Genomic DNA, 20,691 nt, shown 5'->3' on the forward strand with positions numbered 1-20,691 from the left:
AAACCAGAATAAGAAGAGTTGAAAACACCGACTATTTTAGAAAAATTTGGGAAAGGCATTTATAGCACTGGGAATTGGATCGCAACAGCAGGAGGAGGTATTTTGAAGGCTATACTTATGCCAGTTCTATTTCTAGCGATACAAAAGGGGATGATGGACGGAGCGCTTGAACAAATCAAACACTCACCCCCAGTCAACTGATCTGGGTTTAATCCATCACCATTCTTTAGTTCACTCAGCCACCCCAGTTCAGATATGGCTATATGCAAATCAGTCTGACCCTGTGCCTTATGGGAACAGTCCAGCCCGAACTGCCAGGCCATGTCTTCCCTGGACCGGAAACAAGCATCCTTGGTCCGGTTTCGGATTCATAATCCTCATCAGCCAGGCTATCTTGAATCCAGTGGCCAAGTGAACAAAGGACTCACGTCTGAGCATACCCTGCCACACTTAGGGCGAACAAAGCGATACAAAAGGGGATGATGGACGGAGCGCTTGAACAAATCAAACACTCACCCCCAGTCAACTGATCTGGGTTTAATCCATCACCATTCTTTAGTTCACTCAGCCACCCCAGTTCAGACATGGCTATATGCAAATCAGTCTGACCCTGTGCCTTATGGGAACAGCCCAGCCCGAACTGCCAGGCCATGTCTTCCCTGGACCGGAAACAAGCATCCTGGGACCGGTTTCGGATGCATAATCCTCATCAGCCAGGCTATCTTGAATCCAGTGGCCAAGTGAACAAGGGACTCACGTCTGAGCATACCCTGCCACACTTAGGGCGAACAAAGCAATACAAAAGGGGATGATGGACGGAGCGTTTGAGCAAATTAAACACTCACCCCCAGTGAAGAATTGGCTTGGTAGTTTGGTCTGCCCTGTTCCCATGATGCACTGGGCCAGGGACAGACTAATTTGCATATAGCCAGGTTCTGAACTGGGATGGTGCAGTGAGCTAAAAAACGGTGATGGATCAAGCCCTGATCTGTTGACTGGGTAGGAGTGTTCTGATTAACTCAGATACTCTGTCCATCACCACCCCCTTTTTGAAATATGTTGGCCACCACAAGTGTGGAAGGGTATGCTCAGACGTGAGTCCCTTGCTCACTGCACCATCAGGATTCAAGCAAGCTGGGCCGAAGACGGCTGTAATGCCAGAAACCGGTCCCCGGAAGCTTGTTTCCTTTCCAGTGAAGAATTGGCTTGGTAGTTTGGTCTGCCCTGTTCCCATGATGCACTGGGCCAGGGACAGACTAATTTTCATATAGCCAGGTTCTGAACTGGGATGGTGCAGTGAGCTAAAAAACGGTGATGGATCAAGCCCTGATCTGTTGACTGGGTAGGAGTGTTCTGATTAACTCAGATACTCTGTCCATCACCACCCCCTTTTTGAAATATTTTGGCCACCACAAGTGTGGAAGGGTATGCTCAGACGTGAGTCCCTTGCTCACTGCACCATCAGGATTCCAGCAAGCCGGGTCGAAGACGGCTGTAATGCCAGAAACCGGTTCCCGGAAGCTTGTTTCCTTTCCAGTGAAGAATTGGCTTGGTAGTTTGGTCTGCCCTGTTCCCATGATGCACAGGGCCAGGGACAGACTGATTTGCATATAGCCAGGTTCTGAACTGGGATGGTGCAGTGAGCTAAAAAACGGTGATGGATCAAGCCCTGATCTGTTGACTGGGTAGGAGTGTTCTGATTAACTCAGATACTCTGTCCATCACCACGCCCTTTTTGAAATATTTTGGCCACCACAAGTGTGGAAGGGTATGCTCAGACGTGAGTCCCTTGCTCACTGCCCCATCAGGATTCAAGGAAGCCGGGCCAAAGACGGCTGTAATGCCAGAAACCGGTCCCCGGAAGCTTGTTTCCTTTCCAGTGAAGAATTGGCTTGGTAGTTTGGTCTGCCCTGTTCCCATGATGCACTGGGCCAGGGCCAGACTAATTTGCATATAGCCAGGTTCTGAACTGGGATGGTGCAGTGAGCTAAAAAACGGTGATGGATCAAGCCCTGATCTGTTGACTGGGTAGGAGTGTTCTGATTAACTCAGATACTCTGTCCATCACCACCCCCTTTTTGAAATATTTTGGCCACCACAAGTGTGGAGGGGTATGCTTAGACATGAGTCTCTTGCTCACTGCACCATCAGGATTCAAGCAAGCCGGGCCGAAGACGGCTGTAATGCCAGAAACCGGTCCCCGGAAGCTTGTTTCCTTTCCAGTGAAGAATTGGCTTGGTAGTTTGGTCTGCCCTGTTCCCATGATGCACTGGGCCAGGGACAGACTAATTTGTATATAGCCAGGTTCTGAACTGGGATGGTGCAGTGAGCTAAAAAACAGTGATGGATCAAGCCCTGATCTGTTGACTGGGTAGGAGTGTTCTGATTAACTCAGACACTCTGTCCATCACCACCCCCTTTTTGAAATAGTTCTATTTCTAGGGCTTTGTTTAGCTAATTATTTGAGTAAAAAAAAAAGATAAAAATCAAATAAATTCAATTCATGGCCCTAGTTGTAAAATTGCTTTATCTCACAATGATATCGTTAATACATTTTGGGATTTTCACTTTACTCTCTATAACAAACCCAAATTTAATGATGTTTCCTTAATTGATTCTTTTTTTAACTAAATGTGGATTACCCAAGATTTCTCAATCAGATAAAATTGGGCTTGACTTACCCATTACTCAAGATAAAATTCTATCAGCCTCAAAATCTCTTAAAGAAATAAGTCTCCTTGTCCCGATGGTATTCCTACTGAGTTTTACAAAGAATTTCAATTACAGCTTATTCCTTTTTTATTTCAACTTTTTACCTTTTTTGGTTCTACAGGAATTACCTCAGGTTCTTTTACCGAGGCTTTAATTATTGTACTTCCCAAACCTGATAAGGATCCCACACTTGTGTCAAATTATTGTCCTATCTCGTTAATTATTCAAGATTGTAAATTATATGCTAAAATACTTGCTTCTAGATTATCCCCTGTGTTAGATTCTATGATTCATCCAGGTCAATTTGGTTTTATGAAGAATAGATATTCTGCAAACAATACAAGAACTTTGTTACATGTTATTGAACAAGGTTCCACTTTTACTCTACCATCAGGAATTCTCACATTAGATGCTGAGAAAGCTTTTGATAAAATTCACAGGCAATTCTTATTGCCATACATTATTATCATTTAATTTTGGTGACACATTTATCCGAATGATGTCTGCTTTGTATACTGCTCCTACTGCTCGTTTATTTATCAATGGCCAAGTTTCAAACCAATTCTTCCTTTTTAGAGCAACAAGACAAGGTTGCCCCCTTTCCCCGCTTTTGTTTCTTATAGGTATTGAACCTTTACTTACTTCTATAAGAAAATGTGATAATATTAAAGGAATCAATATTAAGGCCGTTATTATTAAAACTTTAGCTTATGCTGATGATGTACTTTTATTTATTAGTGATCCTATATCCTCATTCCCTTCCCTATTAGAGATTATTTCAAAGTATTCCACAGTTTCTGGATATACATTAAATACTAACAAAACTGAATTTTGTCCTTTAAATATTTATTGTACCCCTGATATGATACCTGTGAATGAAATGATTTGGCAAAAGGATAAATTGAAGTATCTTGGCATTCTGTTCTCTTCATACATAAAATCAACAATAACCTTGAACTGTGACTTTATCTTAAATTATATTAAAGATAAAACATCCAAATGGTCTGTGCTTCACCTTTCCTGGTGGGGAAGAATGGACTCTATTAAAATGACTATTGCTCCTAAAATCTTCTACACCCTTGCCATGACTCCTACACAATTTCCCATGATTCCTACACAATTTTCATTAAAGTTTTACAAGGATGTCGATAAACTTCTCTCCAAATTTCTTTGGGATAACAAGTCACCTCGTATTAGTCATAAAAAATTTAAAATGCCCAAATGTAATGCTGGTTTTGGATTAACTTACTTTTTTAATTACCATAAAGCTTTTATTTTAAAAAAAAGTTCCATATAGTTTAACCATTCCTTTTCAAATAATCCACCTATCTGGCTTCTTGTCGAGAAATCAATAGTAAAACCATTTCCACTACCCACTTTGTTAACTATGTCTACAAAATCACAATTTTTTCATAAATCTGTTATTCTTAAATCTACTAAAATCGGCTTTAATGATTTTGATTTCATTTTTCAATCTCCTATGTTTAATACAGAAGATATGTCATTATGGCATAGCACAGTCATTAAATTAAATGGAAATATCAGTTTCTGGTTTTCATTGATTAATGCTGGTATTTTTTATCTTAAAGATGTCTGTTTCGACCATGCTTTCATATCATTTGAGGCTTTGCAAACAAAATTTAGTTTACCGCTGTCTGACCTTACCAAATATGAATATTTGTGTAATTCAATTATAGATTCATTTCCTCATGATATTCCTTCTAATGTTAAAGCGGATTTATCAATTTATATTCAAACTGTTTCCACATCATCTCATGGTGTTTCTATTTTATATAAAAAAAATATGTAATTCTCTAGGAACTAACATTAATATGATATCGGTATTTTGGAATAATGTACTTTCAATCTCCTTATCTATTTATGTATGGAAAGATATTTGGCTTAGCAGTATTTCTGGTTGGTTACCTGTCTCACTCTATCAAACTAACTCTTATATTTTATTCAACTGTTTATGGACTCCATTATGTTTATTTCAAGCTAAACTTCTTCAATCTTCAACTTATTAGCACTGTAAAATACATACTGGTACATTACAACATATGCTTTTTGACTGTCCTTTAGTTTTCAAATTTTGGTCTGAAGTTTGGGATATTATAAAAAAAGATATTAAATATTAATGATGATGTTTCTTTCAAAATGTTAATATGCAAACCTGCAGTTCTTTTGCAAAACTTAAATGACTGAGAAGGTAAACTATTTAATTTTCTAATATTCGCTGCTTTAAAATCCATTGCATTCTGTTGGAAAGGTGTTTCGCTGTTATCAGTTCATGCTTGGTGATAATGGGTTATTTTTACAAGAAGAGGAGGTCAGTCATCCTTGACTGGTATTAATCATAATTCTAACTCTTATTACTCTTTTTGGAAACCTGTTGATATATATTAATCTTCTTAATTATATATTTATTTATAGTGTTTTTCTTTTTATTTCTATTATAATAAACCAATATCCACGCTATAGTAGCTCTATTTTATAGTTGATGAAATTAGTTTTATAGCTGTTTCCTTTCCCTCCCCTTTACATTTTTCAATGAATATTTGTAATGTTGTTACCTACTGTAATTTATTTGATGTTCTTGTATCTCTATATTTTGATTAGGTATTTTTGCTCAATAATGCTTTTTCTATATTGTCTTTGTTTATTGCTTACTATGAAAAGTCAAGAAAATATTTTGAACTCAAGAAAGGTTCATCATAACTGCAGAGCATTTCAGTTTAATAAATGTATTACTTTATAAGCAACTTTTAATTCATAAATGTCAAGAACTTCCTATTTTCTCATGTTTTCACATAAATGCTTGAATTAGATAGTTGTGCATTATACACAACAATTCTTGTTTGTATTAAATAGAATGCATCAACTAACAGTGATTTTGTCTCTTTTTTTCTGAATCTGTTTCTTGATTTTTTTTGTGCAGGTTATTAGGAAGGCTTACATTTGATTAAATACAGTTTAGTTAAACTGTCAGTAAAGAGCTCTGAGAGCGCAATGTTATGGCATACAGCAACTTATTTATAGCAGGTACATACCATATCGAAGGGAAATGCCTGCGCTTCATTCTGTAAGAGTTTATCAGATTGCAGTTACCTCCTTAGGAGAGAAGATGTAGTATAGCCATCGCAGCTCTTAAAGGGGGACACATGAGCATCAAGAAATAGGTGAACTAATCAAACATAATCTATAATAATTATTAAAGAAACCCTAACCCTCCCTGTCCCTCTTTTGGCCATACACATTGGGCTTAAGCATGAAAAGACAACTTGCTCCAAGCAAGTCAGGATCCTGAAACTTAGTGTGCAGATAGAGGTGTGCACCCCATGTGTATCTTGTGATCGAGTAACTCTTTAGGTTTTGGATGCCTCAACCCGGTCTATTAGCAAGCCGTTGTGGTCATCAGGGGCATTTCGAGATACAGTTTACAGATCAGCCATGATAGTGTCCCAATTGGTTGCTATTGGATATTTGTTTAGCCCTAGAATGCCTTCCCATTGTAAGGTGATGCTTTCTCCCTGGGTCCATGCTATGAGGGGTTGCGTCCACGGTGCAAAGCTAGGGGTTCATGTGATTTCCAAGGACAGGTGATGAGTCCTTAGGCTGTCATCAACCCTTAATCAAGAAAGTGGGATGTGACCCTATGTTTCTTGTTCCTGCGGTAGAGGAGATGTGTGACAACTTGCCAGTATCCCTGAAGAGACGGGCATGCCCATACATTTGGAGGAAGTAAGCATTTACCACATAATACAGGCAGCACCTGCTCAATGGAAGTATCGGTTTACTTTGGCAGGGCTGAGATACGTCCTGTGCATAATTTAAAATTGAATAAGGTGAATGCAGGTATTCCGGGGGATATGGACTGGACTTTCCAGCAGGGTCACCCCTTCTTTGTCCTTACAGGGACAGGTCAAGTCTTCTTCCCACCTGCAGCGGAGGGTCATGAGCCATTCAATGCGGTGTGGGTACACAGCGAATCAGCAAACCAATGGACTAGGTGTCTACCCGGTCCCATCACATGAAGGTACTGCAGAGTGAGGTGTGCCATATGTTTCTTGTCATATCACATCAACTCTTCCCCAACACCGCAACCAGGGAGTTGCATAGGAGGAAATGGCATGGGGGTAGGCCATCCTCCTCCATCAAGCCTGGAGGGCGCGGGTGTATTAGGGGTGAAGTTCTGCTCCACCATCGACTGCCTGGTAATACTCCTAGTCTACCGCCCCCCACGTACATCACCAGGATTTGTTGATCCTTTCCTGGAATCAGTCCATGACCTTCGATCACGCTATGAAGGACTGGTGGGAATGGGAGACTTTAATTTCCATTGGGAGAAAACCTCCAAGGACTGTCAGGCAAAGCAGTTAGAAGAGGCCATGACATCGCTAGAAATCTGTCAAAGGATGGTGGGCTCGACACGTGAAAAGGGTCACACATTGAACTTGATCTGGACCACTGTCCCGATGTTTAGTCCAATCACTATCCCCCCCTGCTCGTGGTCAGACCACCATCTATTGCAGGGTCGACTCACATTCCCAGGGCGAGCAGTAAATCCACCACCAGGGTGGAAAGTCCTAAGAAGCTGGAATACGATCAGAGCAGATGATCTGGTAGCCACCCTAAAATCCCCCGATCCACCTACGCAACCCAAGGGCGACATAGAGGCTATTATCCTCAATTTATCACTAAAGCTCAAAAATACCATTGAAGCAACAGCACCTGCACATAGGGTGAGAATCCTGGACAAGGGCAAAGGTGTTCCCTGGTTCAACTCTGCTCTTAGGCTATTGAAACGATCCTTGCGCCAGAGCGAGAGAGCCTGGCGCAAAGAGTACGAACTCACGCTCGGGTCTCGTATGCAATGGCATTTGCCACCTACAAACAGGCAATCATATCCAGGAAAGCCGAATTCTATGAGGACAGAATCTCTGCGGCAAGCAACCCCCAGAAAGAAACCTTCAAGGTCCTGGCCGAGTTAAGGAAAAACAAGGAGCAGAATCTCTCCTTTACTCAAGAAGACTGTCACAAATTCTAGTCCTTTTTCACTAATAAAATATCGGATCTCCTGACAGAAATCCATCGCACCCCGAGGTTTAGCTGTTCTAGAAGTCCCTCACCGACACCCCCTCTGATTGTCCACCCTCTAACCACTCTGCCACCACTTACTAAGGACACTCTGGCAGTCCTGATGGGGCGAGTGAAATCCTGGTCACCAGCGGACCCCTGCCCACCTAGGGTCTTTAACCTGGCCCTGCCAGGAATAGAGGACGACGTAAACTCCCTTCCCAATAGTTTCCTGGAAACAGGACAGGTTCCCACCGATTTTAAGGAGGCTAGCCTGTTCCCGCTCCTAAAGAAGCCTGGTGCTGATACCACGATCTTGAAATATTTTAGACCTATCTCACAGCTGCCTTTCTTAGCTTAGATAATTGAGCAGCACGTCCTCCCACACCTTTCTCGACATCTTGAAAACAATCATCTTTTAGAACCGAATCAGGCCGGCTTCAGGGCCCATCACAGCACGGAATTGGTCATGCTCTCCGTGCTGGATGATCTGAGACTCAGGGCAGACAAAACAACTCTGTGTGCCTGGTGCTGTTAGACCCCCCCCGCCGCATTTGATACGGTCAACCATGGCCAATTACTGTCGCGGCCGGGGGACCTCGACATTCAGGGCACTACTCATGCCTGGCTAACTTAATTTCTTAAAAACCGTTCCCAGAGAGTCCAATTGGCAAATTTGGTTTCCAACCCAGCAGATCTCTCATGCGGAGTTCCCCAAGGCTCAGCACTTTCACCTCTCCTTTTCAACGCCTATTTGCAGCCTTTGATCTCTGCACTAAACCAGATGGAGTGCCGGCTCTACAATTATGTCGATGACACTAACATTATTATTCAAATTGACAATTCACCCACGGCATATGTAAGATTGCAAAACATACTGAAAGGTACGGTCAATTGGATGTCAGCCAATTCGTTAAAGATAAATCCGGATAAAAGAGAGGTGCTGGTGATCACCTCAGCACCAAGCCCCTGGAACAACCTCCTTTGGCTAAAAGAACAGGAGCCCTCTGCGAAACCGGCGGTGGCTGTGAAAATCCTGGGCATTCATATAGATGCCAAACTTTCTATGGCACAACAAGTTTCGTCAGTTGTCGGTACTTGCGTGGGCCTACTAAGACAACTGCGGAAACTATCTCCACTCCTGACCTCGGCCATGCTCAGACAGGCGGTTTCAGCTATGATCCTGTCACGTCTGGTTTACGGCAATTCTTTGTACGCTGGCCTTCCCCAACAACTGTTGGCCAGACTACAAACAGTCATGAACGACGCAGCAAGATTAATCTTTAAAAAACCAAGATGAACACACGCTACACCACTGTTACGTGAGCTTCATTGGCCCCCAATTAGGCAGAGAATCAAGTTCAAGGGCCTCTGCATCACACATAACGCCCTGTACGGACAAGCCCCAAGGTACATCAAGGAGCGCTTAGTCCTCAGCAGATGCCACCCTTCTGGTTTGCCCCCGGTTTAAACTATCCTCTATAGGAGGGCGAGCATTCTCCAATGCAATTCCCGTGGCCTGGAATAACTTGCCAGTGAACCTGCGCAAGGAAATGAACCTCCTACCCTTCAGGAAGAAGCTTAAAACCATGGAGGCATGGGGTACGTCCTAGCAGCCCCCCTCTGCTCCTCCATCTCCTCCGTGTGCACCCCCTGACATGCGCTCAGAGATCCCTGGGTGATAAGGCGCATTACAAATCTAAATAAATAAATAAATCAATCAAGGACTCGTATGATAGGAAACTTCCGTCTCTGTAGAGGTCTCTTAGGGTGTGATGGGCTACCGCATGCCAGACAGTGAGGGGCATAATAACAAGAGCTTTATCTCCGCTTTTTTGGCTTTCAGAGCCCAATTAGTGGAGATTAAAATATCGCCCTATCAACAACAGGGTGCTAACATGCAAAATCGCATGTTAGCACCCTTTTTCACTACGCTTCCCTTTGCATCTCTAATGAGATGCAAAGTGGGTGTTTCAGAGCAAAATAATAGGAGAAATGTTGCTAAGCGACATTTCTATCATCAAGATTCACGCTAACCCTGTTAAGACAAAAAAAGCAGCTCTACCCACTGTTAACGCTGCATTTTTACGTCTGCTGATTTTCAGACTTATTTACAACAAGGGGTGGTGTTGTAAACATTTTTGTCCTCCCTAAGCGTGGAAGGGTATACTCAGATGTGAGTCCCTTGCTCATTGCACCATCAGGATTCAGGCAAGCCGGGCCGGAGACGGCTGAAATGCCAGAAACCGGTCCCCGGAAGCTTGTTTCCTTCCCAGTGTAAGAATTGGCTTTTGTAGTCTGGTCTGCCCTGTTCCCATGATGCACTGGGCCAGGGACAGACTAATTTGCATACAGCCAGGTTCTGAAACTGGGATGGTGCAATGAGCTAAAAAACGGTGTTGGATCCAGCCCTGATCTCTTGACTGGGTGAGAGTATTCTGCTTAATTCAGAGACTCTGTCCATCACCACCCCTTGTTGTAAAGATTTTCAGACTTAGACATGGGAGGTAGATTACATGGCTAAGTCCACCATGGGATATCAACAAGGATATCCCTATCCTTGTAGTTTTATCGAAGGATTACCAGCGATAACCACCCAAAATGCCGCTATCGCTGGATTCTTTATCGCCTAGGCGGTTAGCGTTTCTTTTCCCTGTTCCTTGTTAATATGCCCCTTAGTCCCACCGACAAAGTGGTGATCTGACCCTGGGGTGTGCCAAGCAGAGCCACTGCCGGAGCATAGGGGCTCACTGTTTTTGTTAGATAGCGACACCAGTGAAAACAGTGGTATGTCACTCCCAGTAGCAAGAGGTCAGTTGCTGATGCTTGTGTGCAAGGGTGGAATAGATGGTGGGTGTCCAGAAAACACCAAGCGGGTGCTGTTGTCACTCTGTCTGCAAGCTGTAGGCTTGTCAGTCACTTAGCCAACCATTGGAATAGGAATGCAAGTTACTAGTGTTCAAAATTTGGCACCGCAAGCCCGCCCTGGTCTGTGAGTAGGTATGATTACAAAAGCGCCACCCCGAGCAGACAGACACACGCTTTTCTGCTACGAAGCGATTGAGGTGCAGGCCAACAGAGAATTACGATCAAGTAAGATTTCTCCACCAGATGCAAGTGACACTAATTTTCAGGGAGACGGAGCAGCCGTCCCTGATGCCAAACTGTACCATCGTGTTTCAGTATTTATTGAAGAAGCCTGCACTTCCAGTACATAGACACACCATCTAGAGTACGCGTACAGACTGCACATATTCCGTGCTTTCCAGAATTGTACCCATCTCGGACACTTCCCTGTTGTGGCACTCAGAATCTTGCCAGCCTACCTCTACCCTCACATGGGCACCCGGCTTTGTGCAATGTAAGTATTGATTCCTTTACTCCACTCACAGTGCCACACCCTTCTCACAAGGCTGCGCACAAGAGATCCTTCAGGTGTCCCTACACTACTAGGTCCTGAGGACACCCTCATTGCACAAAGGGTCGAAACGCTGTCGACTGTTTACAAAAGCGAACCATTAAAAACCAGCACTTATCATTGTATAAAGTCTGATTAATACAACATATATTTTCCAATGTTCGTCTTGTTGATACATAGGAAACCTTGTACATATGTCACAAACATGTCACCCTTGTTTTAAGGTTCTAATTTTTCACTGGGACACTACTCACTACTGTTAAACTATTGTTTCGATACCTGTTTGTGTTTTTGTTTCAGAAATTACATAAATAACTGTTGAATTACAAATTCAAATTGTGTTGGGCTTTCTCTCCTTTTGAAATCACAATACCCCGTTCTAATGGCATAGAGCATTATTATATCAAAATTATGTTGTCACTTGTCCGCACTAGCCATTGTTTTTGCTAATAACTCACTACAGACAATGGCAGAATCCACTAAAAAGTAATCTGTGCCCGCAAGGATGTAGTGGCTCAGGTGAGATTACCATTGAATAGGTGAATAGGTGAATGATATACCCTAATACTCAAATACTTAAATGAAGTGGGTTGCAGACCTGAAACATATCTCAGGACACAGAAAAAAACACTGCAAGTATAGGAATTTATTATGGGCTGGTACAAATCTGTTCTTGTCCTGATAGACCATGGGGAGATGCACCAGCCAATCAGCCAGAATTTTGGCTAGCACTTTGTAGTCCATGTTGAGCATCGCCCAGGGCCTGCAAGAGCCCAGTTCAGTATGATCTCCGTGTGACTTGGTAAGGGATACGAGTAGTGCTTCGCAAAGGGAAGTGGGAAGGTATGAGTCCAATAAGGCCTCTTCATATAGTGTTTGCAGGTGAGGAACAAGGAGCGGGGCATAGGCCTTGAAAAATTCAGCTGGTAAGCTGTCTGGCCCAGGGCCCTGCCTGTGGCTAGGATTTTGATCACTTGTATTTCAAAGAGTGTAATGGGGACATCAAGCTCTACCCATTGGTCTGTTGTGATGTGGGGCTAGGGTACAGAGGAGAGGAGGGAGTCAATGCCATGCAAGGTGGTGATAGGTATCGACTGATATAGCTAGGTGTAGTGACTAGTCATCTCAAAGTCAAAGAATGTCACGTTAGGTGTAGAGCAGGGTGCCAATGGTGGATTACAGTGCTGTGATGGAATGTTTTGGTTGATCTGAGCATATCGCCATGCCAACAATGAGCCAGATTTGTCAGCAGTGGCATGACTCCTTGAGGAATGAGCCATGTAATGTAAGCATCTCAAGAGCTCCGGCTGCAAGGTATGTCCACCCTGCACCTTCAGCAGGCAGCAGAAGTTTTCTGGGTTCTCTGCCGTCCAGGTGTTGTGTTGAAAGAGTGTGCATTCTTTGGGGATATGTCCTTGCCAAGTTGTTTGCGTATATTACAGGTCACCCCAAAGCAGTGGCCTCTGATTGCCACTTTAAACACATCCCACTCAATCCGTTTAGTTTTTGACAACTCATGAGTGAGCTCAAAGTAATCCTTAATGGCAGTGTTTAGTGAAGAGCGAAAAGGGGGGTCTTCAAGAGCCGCTGTTTAGAAGCACCAGGTGGAAATGATGGGAGAACCAGTGTCCCATGTGAGCTGCAGGTATTGAGGATTATAATCAAAGTAGGTGCAGCCTAGGTAATCGCTTTGTGTAACGGAGAGCAGTAAATTGATTGTTACAACAAATCTTTCAATACTAACATGTTGTTGATGTGGTGAGGACAAAAGGAGTATGCCTTTGTAAGGGCATTACGCTGGCGCCAAATGGCTACAAGTTGCCAATGTTGCAGCCAGTAATGTGTGTAGTGGGTGTTACAGATGGCGGACATGCGGGCAGGGAAGGAAGGATCAGTCAAGGTATTTGTTTAGGACACAATTGGAGTCCCCTCCTATAAGCCACAGCACTCTACTCCAACGGGAGAGTGTCTCAGACAGCTTATAGACGAACTTGATCTACTCTGTGTTAGGTGAATATATGCTACCTATGAGGATGTGTTGGCTGTCTAATTTTCCCAATATGAGCACATAGCGACCCACAGCATCTGTTACCACCATTCGTTAAGGGGACCTCTGCCTGACCCAGATCAGCATACTTCTGGCATAGTAAGAGAAGTTGATGGCACACACTTGACTACCCCAGTGCCTCTGGAGCCTAATTGTTTCGGTGAGAGTTAAGTGTGTTTCCTGTGGATCTTAAATCAAACAGGTTGCCATGGTTTGTGGACCACATGTCAGACAATGACTTCAGCTGTCTGTGGAGTGACATCCAGGTCCATTTTAAAGGGCCAAATGGTAGGGGAACTGAGGAATCTACTGATTCCTCATCCAGGCCTGACTCTCAGTTAGCTTTGCTTACCGTCGCTGCTGACTGAAGAGATCGCCCTCTTTCCTGTATGACCTGTTCCAGGTCAGGAGCTGCTGTGGGTCTGGAGGAGTGTTGTGTTGGCCGGCAGCATCTGCGATGGTGACCTCCAGTGGGGCAGTGAGGAGCAGTATCCTCCTGTGGGGATTGGCAAGACAGTGTGAGTCATGCTTCCAGTCATTCCCAGACATCTCCTGGAGATTCAAAGAAACGCGTCTTCCCCTCAGCTGCCATGCGTAGACATGCAGGTAACAAGAGGAAACACCACAGATCCAAGTCGAGCAGCTAATGCTTAACAGCTAGAAAGAAGTTCCATTGTAGCTGCACTGCCACTGTGTCATCTGGAAAGCAAAGGTTACAGGAATTGTCGACAACGATGTCTTGTAGCTCCTGGGTTTCAAGCAAACTGGAGTTTTGGTTTTGATAATGAAGCAGACGAAACAGCAGTGTTCTGGGATTGGAGCCTAGCAGGGGTTTCTGAGCTGAGATACAGTTCAATCGAAAAGATCTGTGATAGGGAAGTCTTAGGGAACTGATCATGTAACCAGTGATCAAAGTATTCCACCATGTTTGCCCCTTGACTCTCCCTAAATGGACCACCACTTGGACGTTGTTTTTATCCACCGCACCTTCCGCCCTGCCCTCCAGGGTATGGACGCGATCCACATGTGATTTTATGGAGGGCCCCATTTCCCTGGATTTCAGCTGAAGTCCTTCAATAATGTGTTCACAAAGTGGTCCTTTACTGCCAGCTCATGGTGGTCTGCATGTAGTAGAGTGTATTAAGGTCTGACACCATATTGTCCATTATGTTCTCCAAGGATGCTTGGGTGTTTTCCAAGGATGTCCGATTCTTCTCTATAGCATCCAAGACGATGTCTAATTTCTCTTAGGACGAGGGGTGATCAGGAGGGTCCATGGAGGCGGGGTTCCAAGATGCTGCCTCAGCCATAGCAAGCGGACATGTGGTCACATTCTGGGGGGCCACTTTTGCATCACTTTTAACATGGGAAAAGTGACGCAAAAATGGCGCAAGGAGCTTGTAAATCTGCCTCTGGGTGCCTGAGCACAGCCGCTCGATGGTTGCATGGTTGTGGTTGGGCCCAAAAGTGGGAGAGGTCCAGGTCATTTATTACAGCCGGCCCACTTGCTAGTACCTGGCGGCCAACTCAGTCGCCGTAGCACGAGCAGCCCAGTGGATCCAGATGCATACAGGCAGCAGCTCTCACCAGAAGAGGCTTCTGGTTAGACAACGCAACCGGGCGGAGGTGTGCCCCAGCGGGCTACAGGTGTGGATGTTCAGAGTGTCAGCAATCACATAGGGTGCTATGGTTGAGTAGAGTGAGAAAGCAGTAAGTGTGCAAGAACATGTATCACCTCCAGACAGGACAGAGCAAGGGGTCCACTACCCGTTTCACTACTGCTGTCCTATTATCATGTCCATGTCTTTCCCAGAGAGACCTAGGAGGATGTATGTGTCATCCCTGACATCTGGAGGCAACATGAGAGGATTATACATGCTGGCTTATTCTGGTGCAACATAGAAAGGAGGCATGAATGGGCATGCCACTCATCACACAGCTAGTGGCAGGCACGTTCACAAGAGCCAGTCAGCCTTGCACTGCCGTGGCGCACCACTGAGGTGGATGAGGGAGTAGACCGTGACATTAGTCATCAAGATCCCCTCTGCTCACCTCCAGTAGCCCAGGCCGTCACAACTCTCGGGAAGTGGAAAAGGCCCACAGGTACTGGCTTCATGGTGGGAGCAGTAGTGCTCAGGTCGGGTCCACAATGCCCTATAGACCTCACCTTAAGGCGGCGTAAAGAAAGCACTGTACAGTCCGATCCACATCAGGCTTCCCCCAGTGCTACTGTCCTGTGACAATGACCAGCATTGTAGCATCACCTCTACAATAGCTGAGCCCCATCACTTCAGCAGGACCAGGCATCTGTGCTAAGAGGTGGTGGCGACCAGAGGGGTCCTCAAAGTCTCAGTCACAAGGTGAACAATGTCATTGGGCAGGGCTGCTCCAGGCATATGGCAGAGACTGCTGGTGTCCATCTTGGCTGCAATAGCCACGCCTCCTCCAACAGGGATTTTGTCTCTTAGTATAGTTCATTGTTCCCGCAGTGAAACAAAATGTAGTGTAGAAGGCAAACCTATGCTCAAACACCTATTTTAAAGTAAGGCTCAGGTTTCCAGAATCTAAGTAATAAAGAATGTTTATAGCTAATTTTGTGATAACTTTACAAGCCGCATGTATTTTCTTGGAATGGAGGAGCTGAACCTGCTCTATAATGAGTGTTGTCACCTGAGTGGTCTGTGAAAGAAGGAGCCTGATGCAATATCTACAACATTTATTTGTGTCTTTTTCATTAGTGCATGTTCATAGGTAAAGGGAATGTGTTCCACTGTTCCCTTGCCAGACTCTTGATTGTTGTGGCTACTGCTGCTGCTGTTTCTTTACAGCCAAGTTACAGGAAATCCAAATTAAATCTGCATACAGTTGCTGTAGTAATCTGTCAAAATCAAATGGCAATAACATAACACATTTGATTTTGACAGATTACTACAGCAACTGCATGCTGATTTATTTTGGTTTTACTGAATGTCAGCTGAGTTTCATGTACTACTCTTTATGTGAAGTACTGCTGCTTTATTTGGGTTTGAGCTTTATGCTCTTCTGATCTCACTCTCTTACTTTTGAATTCAAACTTTTCATAGGTTCTACAAATCTAAACTCTGATCCTGATCTTTAGTACAGTGCATTAGTCATTTATGGAACACACTTAATGTATTACATGGTGTTTGATTCTGACCATTCTTTTTTATGAGATTTCTGTACACATATTTGATGGACTAATCAAAAAAAGAATGACCATAAAGAACTTGACCAATATCTTAATGAGAATAAAGATTTCAAAAACATATCCAAACTCTCATCTGTGACTGAACTCAAAACTATTAATGCCATTTAAGTTTATGATGCCTGATTTGCTTTTTGACTCACAATACAACATTTAAAGGCCCATGACTGAAGGAGGGAAAGTTCCAGCACCAAGATAGGGTCCAAGCCTGCCAGCTATGGTAAATTAGTAACTAAACCGTATGACACTATTATTTAAGATTATTTTGGGGCTCAGTCCAGAAGCATTTGTATTGTAAGGGTTCCCTAAGAGAGAAGGCAAACACCAATGTGCCTCAGTTCTCCACCACTGTATTGTTGTAAAAGGAAATAAAGGACTATGCACATAACCTGTGCAGTTGTGCCTGATGGCCATAACTGCCCACCTTTGCTACTTTAGCAACTATTGCCATAAACAAGAGACATATTGTGGAGTATACTGGTCGCAATTTTCTATTCATACAAATCAGATCACCACACCCTGACGGGGATCTCACTTCAAAAAAACGTTGCATTGCCATTTACATACTTCATATTTCTTGCTATGTTGCTGATAAGGGGTGTGCTAACCCATTACTTGCACCCCCCAGATACCTGACTTCACCATGATACCATAGGTCCGTTTGCTTCATGTTCCTGGCGCTCTGGCCAGGACTTTCACCTGCAAGTGTTGAGTCTACTTTCCTGGATACCCCCTTCTCGTACCCCTGATGGCCCTGTCATCTGGCATCCCAGAGCCTGCAGAGCATCAATTTGTCCCATTTTGGCCACTTGTGCCTTCGATTTTACTTGCTCTTGTGGTCTACCATGATGCCACTAAGGGGTTAATGCCCCTTTGCAGCTCCCCCCTTTATTTGCTCCTCTTATCTGGGAGCCAATTCGGCTCCAGAGCACCCATACTATCACCAAAAACATAGGCATGCCAAACCTTTAGGAGATACACCCCATTTTTCCTGTAGAAACTTGGTACTTTAAGGTTGATCAAGTCATGAGATGATTCTGACAGCATAATTGAACTTGCCCAACAGTTCCTGGATATTACCTAGGGCCCCTTTCTGTCTTTGCAGAGGCTAGTCCTACATTCCTGTAGCTCATTCACATTCTCCTCTGGTAGTCTGCACAGCCTTGCTTTAGAATTTCTTTCTATCTCTAAGAGAGCCTTTGTGTTCTAGTAGCACCACTAATTCCTCTGTCAACCTGACAAATACTTTAAACAGGCTGTCACATTTCTGAGATCCTGGCTCACCTATTATCAGGAAGTTGCCAGGGTAATGAAGCACACACCCTTCTGAGTGTGCCCTCTGACAAGTGCATTTGTGGTAGGTACAGAACAGCTCATATTATGGTAATGAGACGGGTAGCTTATGGACGTGGATTTGGCAAACTAGTTCTAATCCTCGAATTTGAAACCCAGCTGCTTGAAGCTGTGAGGGTGCACGGTAGTAATAGGCTTTCGCTATTAGGGCCACCTTCCCTGCTGATCTTACCAGGTCCACTACTTCATCAAACAAACTGTAAAAATACTGTACAGAGTTCTTGTGTCAGGCCATCATTTACTGATTCACCTTTGTAGAAGGACAGACGGTAGATCAGCCTGAAGTAGACTGTTACTTCTATGGACCACTGCCAATGGGGAGAGACAATGTTTGGGAAGGTGGCTCCTCCATTGGGCCCTCTATTCTGCCCATCAATAGTTCCTTATTGATCTTGTCATTAACCACCCCTGCTTGTTCTTGTGCGTTTTTCGGATTAGGGCTATCTCTGCTCCCACTGACCTGTGTGAGGTATGGAAAAGCCTTGTTCAAAGCCTTTAGAATGATACTGACCTTTTTGCTCTTTGGCAATCATTTAGCAATTGTCTTATTTTAGCCTTGTCTATGTGTGTCCTCATCATCTTGAATTCTTTCTGACCCCCCCCCCCCCCACTTCTTAATGTATAGTACTATGCCTTGTTGTCATTGCTGGGTGCCTCAGGGGACTTACTTCTTGTTGTGCTCCTTATTTTCTGGTTTACCTTTTTGCCTGATGCAAGCCAATACTGGATGCCACACCCCACATGTATTGCACCTAGGCCTAAACTTGCACACATCCCCCCTTCTCATATTTCCAGCAAATGGCATTAGCTCCCTTTGCTCTGTTGGGCACCTTTGCCCCCATGGCCATTTCTGCTTGCTGAATCCCTTGAATTTGTCCTTTTTGATTTTAAACTACCCCCAAAAGGACTGGTTCACCTTCTTGCCTCCTCCGAGTGGCTATCATCTTATGCAGGAAGTCAGCCATGTCCTCATTTTCCCATCCTAACGTGGGCCATATCGGAGTTTTAAAGCAGAAACCTTGATCATGCTGTATCCATGCATCACCCCCATACATTCTCTCGGCCTCACAAATTATGTATTTGTACAACAATAGACCTGCATTATTCTGCCGGAATTTCTCAACAATTATACACGCCATCACTCGGAAGGCTCTCAAGCCAATTGTCAGTATCAATTGTCAGTGACTTTGCGATGCTAGTTACAGATGCCAGTGAATTTGCTTTGTTATCCTTACCTTGGTCAATCTCACTGTCTTTTTAGGTTGCCTCAATTGGTTGTGTCTGGTGCCTCTAGATATTTCCTTTGTGCTTGTGTGTTCTGTATCTCTGGTATTATGGGGGGGGGGTCCTCCCCAAACGGTGATCACAGAAAACATCCTTTTTAGCTTAATGTTGGCCTCCTCTGACAATTCGATAAAGCTCTCTATGTCTCCAAAGTCAAATGGGCTCTTGGTCGCCTGCTCATGCCCATTTTCCATGTTAAATACACCTAGACCTGCGGTGGAATTCGTGCCCTCCTCTTCAGTGGCTTTAGGGTCCGTCAATGGGCTTGCAATTGCCCTCAGTAATTTGTGCTGCTCCCGTATGCAGCAGGGGTAAATGTTTCCCACCTCTGCTGTGGCCTCTCACTGGCCTTCGCACTTGATGCCCAACTGTTGTTGCTAAGCCGCTTGATTTGTAGCTTCTTTGCGCTATGTGGCTTAGCTTACTTCCCTCATTTGGTGCATGATCAGTGTGCTACTATGGAAATTGCCATGATAGCTCTGTGCTTTAACACCCACTTGTTGAAAGAGAGGGGCAGGGTTGGTGAGCACTGTTCTGTCTGGGTTGCTGTGCTTTCTTACCAAACATTAGGCCAGATGTAGGTAGCCCAATACCGGTCGGAAACGGCCGAAAATACCGATTTTCGGCTGTTTCCGACCGGTATTGAGCATTTGGGATGTAGGGGACAGAAAATCATCCGAATCTGTAAATTTACCGAATCGGTAAAGTTACCGAATCAGTAAACATTCTGAATCGGTAATTTTACCGAATCGAAATGGTTTGCGAATCGGTAAATTTACCGAATCGGTAAATATACCGAATCAGTAAATAAGAAGTGATAAAATTGAATATTGAGATGTAGGTAAGGTCTTAAATACCGAATTTGCTTGAAATTCGGTATTTAAGAGTCGGTATTTACCATGGATTGAAATCAGGTGGTAACCAGGTGCAGCCTATAAAAAAGGACCCAAAATGCAATACTTTTTTTACAATGGCGGCATTCTATGTCATTGCGAGACGGCTACGGCTACAGGAGGAAGGAGAGAGCGAATGGCAGAGACAGGAGCAGGTCTACAGACAGAGGATCACCTTGTTCATGCTCACAGAGGCAGAGATACTCCAGAGGTACAGGTTGGACCCAGACACCATCTTGGACCTCATCAGGGACCTCCAATCACTGTTGGAGCACACTACCCCAAGGGCACACGCTATTCCACCCCACGTGTAGGTGCTGTGCAGCCTACACCTGCTTGCATCTGGGAGCTACCAGAGTCTGGTTGCTGTGGTAGGTGCGGTGACCCAGAGCAGCCTGTCACGCTTTTTTAACAAATTCCTTGACGCCTTGTTAAAGAGGATGGACCATTATATATCTTTCCCTGCAACCCATGCTGAACTGCTCCAAACAAAATCTGACTTTTATCTGATGGCGCGTTTCCCCAATATCATTGGCTGCATTGATGGCACCCACATTCCCATTTGTCCCCCTGCTGCCACCGAATACATATATAGGAATAGAAAGTCCACCCACACCATCAATGTGCAGGTGATCTGCAATGCCAAGTGCGCCATCACTGACCTTGTGGCAACATTTCCTGG

This window comes from Lissotriton helveticus, chromosome 4_1 (assembly GCF_964261635.1).
Source record: "Lissotriton helveticus chromosome 4_1, aLisHel1.1, whole genome shotgun sequence".
Classification (NCBI taxonomy): domain Eukaryota; kingdom Metazoa; phylum Chordata; class Amphibia; order Caudata; family Salamandridae; genus Lissotriton; species Lissotriton helveticus.